Source organism: Diadema setosum, chromosome 16, assembly GCF_964275005.1.
Source record: "Diadema setosum chromosome 16, eeDiaSeto1, whole genome shotgun sequence".
NCBI lineage: Eukaryota > Metazoa > Echinodermata > Echinoidea > Diadematoida > Diadematidae > Diadema > Diadema setosum.
The window spans coordinates 29,241,072-29,247,316 of NC_092700.1; positions in this window are offsets into that span (position 1 = coordinate 29,241,072).

A 6,245-nucleotide genomic window follows, 5' to 3' on the forward strand; every position below is an offset into this window, starting at 1 on the left:
ATGATAATAATAATGATAATGATAATAATATTATTATTATTATTATTATTATTATTGTACACTACTAGAGCGCAGCAATCTATCAAAGGAATGCTCACGAAGCTTTTAGGCCTATGGAAACTGAGTTCCTGATGTTTAGGATAGCTATAATATTATAAAACAACAGATCACTTAATTGTGAAGAACAGAGCAATAAGAAACATCTCATTTATAAGAAGAATCATGAGAGGAAGAGGGGTGGAGGAGAGCTTGGAGGCGTGAGAATGGTGAGGGGAGATAATGGAGGAAGTGCTAACAGTAAACTGCATGTATGGGCACGAAAGACGAAAGAACCTTTCCAGTAAGATTACTGTCGCGAAAGAATGCCTTCTCACCTTAGTCTGGCTTCAATCAATCTTACCTGTTTTGATGAACCCGTTTCATGCAAATGTCCGATTCTTTCGAGAGAGAACATCAATATTTGAACGTCTTTTTTTAACCGCGTCGTCTGCGGGTGTCCAATGTTTAGCCCACGGCTTAATGGAAAGAGACACTTCCCTGGTTAGGCAAGTCGACGCATATGGGTTACGTTGTGGGAACAGCACTTGTTCTTCGTGTTATTCACACCTTTTGGAAGCTGTAAAATGTAGAGTTGTAAAATGCCGTATGACTACCGCCAACCCTGTTGATATTGTCGATGTGTGCTGGTGTTTTTTGTTCCCCTTGAAAGAATAAAAAAAAAATAGTTACGGGCTCGCTCAAAGTTGTGCGAAACTTGTAGGGTAGATTTGCAATTGTTCCATTGTTTACACGTCCACCATTAAAGTTACGACTTATTGGAAGGAATTGTAAACCTATTAAGATAGGAATCAAGCGATTTAGGCCGTTTACCGTTTTGTTTATCTGTGCTACTTTAAGCACCTGATTCAGCAAGCAGGCCACACAACCACTAGAGCATTCATTTTGAAACAAGTCTTTACATTACTGTTCTTGTTGTTACAGCTGTTATTTTTATCGTATGGACTCAGGCTCTTCACTTAAACCACGTACTTGTGGCGCAGGGGCTAACGCCAGTTTCCTTACGTCCTGCAAATGCCTTGAGCACCCGGGTACTGCAGCGGGATGTTTACATTTATTACAGGTGTTCTCGCACGATTGTGTGACATAAGTGGTCGTCATGGTAGCAGGGGTCAGAGATCAGCAATTACAGATTTTAGGCCTGAAAGTGCACGCTCTAGACAAACAATATAGTGACCAAAAGTGAGCGAAGTGACCCGCTGACAGATTCTGTACCATTTATAGGAACAACGGAATCATTGTCCAAAGTATGGTTATATTCTGCGTGTTTATGAAATCACCTTTTTTTTTTTTTTTGCAAGTTGATTAGTGCAGCAACTTGCTAGTTATTGTAAGTGTAGACAAGCTTAATCAAATACTCAAAAGTAACTAATCAAATCAATCTTGATATCCTTTCCTCTGCTACATTCATATTACAATGTTTGAAATTATATTCAATGTTGACTCGATTTTTACTTTGCAATTGAAGGGTTCGGTGCAATATAGCGCTAACCCACACTTTTGTCAAAATCGAGTTACATGCATTTTCATAATCCTTAGCCTTCACTCTAACCTCCGTGAAAATATCATATTTGAATTCAACCTGTAAGATGGTAAAAAATGCATGCATTCATGTCTTATCAATGTACAATGTATGGACTTTCCAAACATTCAACAGCGATTATCTCAAAATGACTATTGTGTGGTTTAGCACTATATTGCACCGACCCCTTCAATTATATTTTGTATCTGACAGGAATTAAATTTTCCAATTTTATGCTCTTGGAAACGCCCATGTTAAGCGCTATATGTATTGTTGTTTATATTTATTTTCATTTGCAGTAGGCCTATACTGATTAAAACTCGGCAGTCCCGACCTCTTATTTCTATGTCCACAAACGACTTTACTCGTTACAACTCCCCAAGAATTCAAAGAAATGAACAGAAATCATGTCCCCCCTCCCCCATCTCTCTCTCTCTCTCTCTCTTTATAAAAATCTGCCAAACTGGAATTTGGACCCCTATGGAAATCAGCTCTGCTAATTAAGGTGTTGAAATCATTGATATGGAAATCAATTCAATTCAATGTATGCTCGCAAGCATTGGCTTGTTTTTCAACGTTGGGCGCTAACAGAAGTACAAGAGCGCCATCACCGGTTCAAGTCTATAAACACTCGAGACTGAGGTGATCGTTAATACTTATTATTTCCTGTTCTTCAGTTCTTGACGGTGTATTCTTTCCTCACGGTTGTAATCAGAGGTGAAAAAAAAAATGAACGTGTATTGAAATGAAATCAAGACACGAGAGCACAACCACTTAAACGCACACACAAACACAAACCCTACACGTGTATACCCAACTTGGCTTTTTTTCTTTTTGAACCTGTCAGCAAAAATGATTGTCATAATTCACACGCACACTTAGAACCAACAATCTGACGACACGCATACACTCCAACTTTGTGACGTAACGCAATTTTGCGGACTCTCGCGCGCATGCAAGCTATATTTCCGTTATTTGCTACTGTAGGATTTTCTTAACATATTTCATTTATTTCGAGACCGCCAACGCAGTCAAGCTTTGCTTATGATCCCCCTCCCACGCTCAACCACACACAAACGCTTGTTTCAGATTCTTAGAGATATCCTTTTTGAGGATGGATATGGGTTACGAATTTGACCGTCTATCATGGGCTTTTGGAAATGGACGCCATCAAAAATTAGCCCCCATCACGGGCTTTGGTAAGAGAAGCCAGCAAATTACCCCCTATCACAGGTTTTTTCGGAAGGGAAGTTACAGTATCAAAGCAGGATGACATACGTGTACAGCGCATTGTGGCGAAATGTCTAGCGAAAAGAAGGTTAGCCCGGCATGTTTTTGCAATAAAAACATGCACAGTTGATTGTAAAAAGACATTCGGGAGAATAATAGAAGCTGCATTTCCCCCCCCCCTTTTTTTTTTTCTTTTTAATACGTTTGATACCAACCCTAATCGGAACCCTACTTTAGGCTTGTTCGGGGAAGATTTGAAGACCGTCCCCATTGAAAAAAAAAAGTATATATTTCGAGATACAATACCAAAAGACCCTTTATTTCAACGATTTTTCTGGATTTTCCCCACGAATCGAGCCCCTAAAACGCCTTTCCCGGATATCAGCGGCCAATGGTGAATTCGTTATGATAATCTTATGGAGAAAATCGGAAACAAGCAAATTATCACATTTTTGATTGAATGTAGATATATCAACAGCACGCAGAATCGGCAGCAACAAAGAGCAAACAAGCAAGTAAACAAACAAACAAACAAAAAGAAAAATCACAAGCCCTCAATACAGCTACATTAAGGAGGTGACACAAAAATGCATTTAATTGGAACGGAAACAGGTGATGACTGCATAACAAACAAAACAAATGAAAATGCAAGGAAATACATTGTAAGGGCAACTACTATTGTGTGCGCCACACAGTCGGTTTTGTTTATAACAACACTTTATTCAATAAGCACCCCTTACTGACATTTATGGTTCTATTGCGAAAGGAAACGATAGGCTTTCCATATCATTCTTATTCTTTTAAAGCTAGTTAGAAAAGTGAAATTTTGCAGCACGCAATGCCTCTATGGAACGCCGTACCATTTTCCAAATACATTAGTCTTTTCTTTTTTATAAATCGTATTCATAACCAACTATATCAAATAACGTGTTTGCAAATAAATACTTTAAGTCTACAAACATTAGTTTGTCTACCATCGTCAAGCATAGGCCATCACCTCTGTAAATAAACGAAAAAAAAAATACTGAAAAAACAGCTATGCAATGTAGATCTATTCAGTATCGCCACCATCCCTCTCATTGTTTGTAGAATCCGTAATAATGGCAGAGCATGAATTATCCTACAAAAATATCGTTATCAGTATGTACATTGCAAACGTAGACATAGAAAGAAACAACGAGATAATAAGTACTATGCGTACCTCTTAAGGTAAATCGCTTCAGTAAATTCAGTCAAATTTCCTCTTCTTCCTCTAGAATTATTTCTCATTACTTACATTTAAATGTACGTGTACAGATATGCTATATTATTGTGCTCGACTATAAATATTTCTCTCCTAAAAATGCTGTTGTCTCGCTTTAAAATGTTGTGAGAAAAAAAGAACAACGTACACAGGAAGTTCACCGAGGTTGTCGATTACAGGAGTATCATTTTACATAAAATTGTCAATAAATTTACACTCTGTGAAATCGCCACAATCTCAAGTGGCAGTACATTATTTCTATCGCACTCTTTTTTTTTTTGTCAAAGTTACAAACATTCAGGCGCACATTAATGTGTCATTCAATATTCAATACAAAACTATTGCACGCTGTTTAAGACAATGGCAGAATTACAAGCTCTGCCTCGGTTCTATGCTTGCAAGTCCAAGCACATAGAACTTATTCAGATTTTTAACGTTGCTGAAATAGGCGTTACTTGCCTTCAACAACAATATCCACACATATTATGCCGGTCTCTAGTTTGCTTGGCACACTTAGTCAGCCTCAAGTACAAAGTGTATGCAACACAACATATCGGATCACAGGAAACTCTAGAAAATTGAGAAAAGTGAGATAAACGTAATGGTATTACACTAAAATTCATCGGCTCTATTTTTGTCAGTTTGTCTTGAATGCAACGCTAACATTATTAAACGCAAAGGCAATTGATATTTGATGCCATGAGTGTAGGCGTTTAAAAAAAAAGGAAGAAAAAGGAAACTTGTGCTAACCGTCCGTTTTGCTCATCTTACGTTGAGTAGGGGTGTTGGACGGAGAATAGCTCAGATAATGCCAAAAAATGGCGACGGATGATTTTTGTAATAAAATGGCACATGGCGCACTGACAGCGCATCAGTTCGTGAAATTCCTGCACAACTTCACACCTAAGGACCATTCTTCCCCTGGAAGGTCGCCAGAAGAAGTTGACTGTTAATCGCACGACGTAAGTTTCCATTCCAGTTTTGTGATTTATAATAATTTCGGAGTTACACTTCTACGGGATGAATGATAATCTACATCAAAATGGCACATGTATTTATAACCAAACTTCAATTTGACGTTTTCGCATATTATAAAACACACCTTCTGGTATCAACAATTTTGTCTATCGTGGGCCGGAAGATCACGAGCCCAATTATTCATCACTGACATGACGGGCTCGTCTTAATTCCCGCATGGCTTGATTCCTATTTAAAGGGGCCCTGAAATTCAAATGCATGTTGATTAGTGTTGATTTATGATACCCTCAACATCACTTTTGCGGTAAAACAAATATCTAGAAACATTTCATATATTTTTAACGATTTTTTCTTCTATTTTTCTTCAGATTACTTGGGAACGCCCACAAAAAAATCCTTCCAAACCAATATTCTTGAGATGACATCATCTGTCAATCATTGCTAAAGTACTGAAATGTTTAACAAAAGACATTGGAATGCACCTTCCTCTCGACTCAGCATAACTTGCATGTTTCTGTCATATTAATGTGACTAACAAAAGACATGGCGAGGGAACATGCAAATTATGCTGAGGTGCATTCCAATGTCGTTTGTTAAACATTTCAGTACTTTAGCAATGATTGACAGATGAGGCCATCTCAAGAATATTAATATTGATTAGTTTGGAAGGATTATTTTTTTTTGTGGGCGTTCCCAAGTAATCTGAAGAAAAATAGAAGAAAAATCGTTAAAAATATATGGAATATTTCTAGATATTCGTTTCACCGCAAAGGTGATGTTGAGGGTATCATAAATCAACGCAAATCAACGTGCATTTGGCATTTTGGCATTTGGATTTCAGGGCCCCTTTAAGATTGTCGATGCGAACTTGCGGAACATCTTAATGCACTAACTTGGATACGTCCGCTTGTACCTTTTACCCACATGATAGCGCCACAGCCAAAAATCCGGAGCACCGCCCGAGCTGGCGGTGCACTTCTCGAGGACAGCTGGCGTACGTAATCACGACATGGTGTATAGTCACGGCGTTGTAATGATTACAAATACATTATGGTGTCCGTGAAAATAAAAACGGTAAGAGACATCTTTGTCCATAAATATCACAGAAGTTTTCTGGTTTACCTCTGGCTATCTCTCTCTCTCTTTCTGTCTGTCTGTCTGTCTCTCTCTCTCTTTCTCCCTCTCACTCGATGCATCACATGGCACGACATTGCG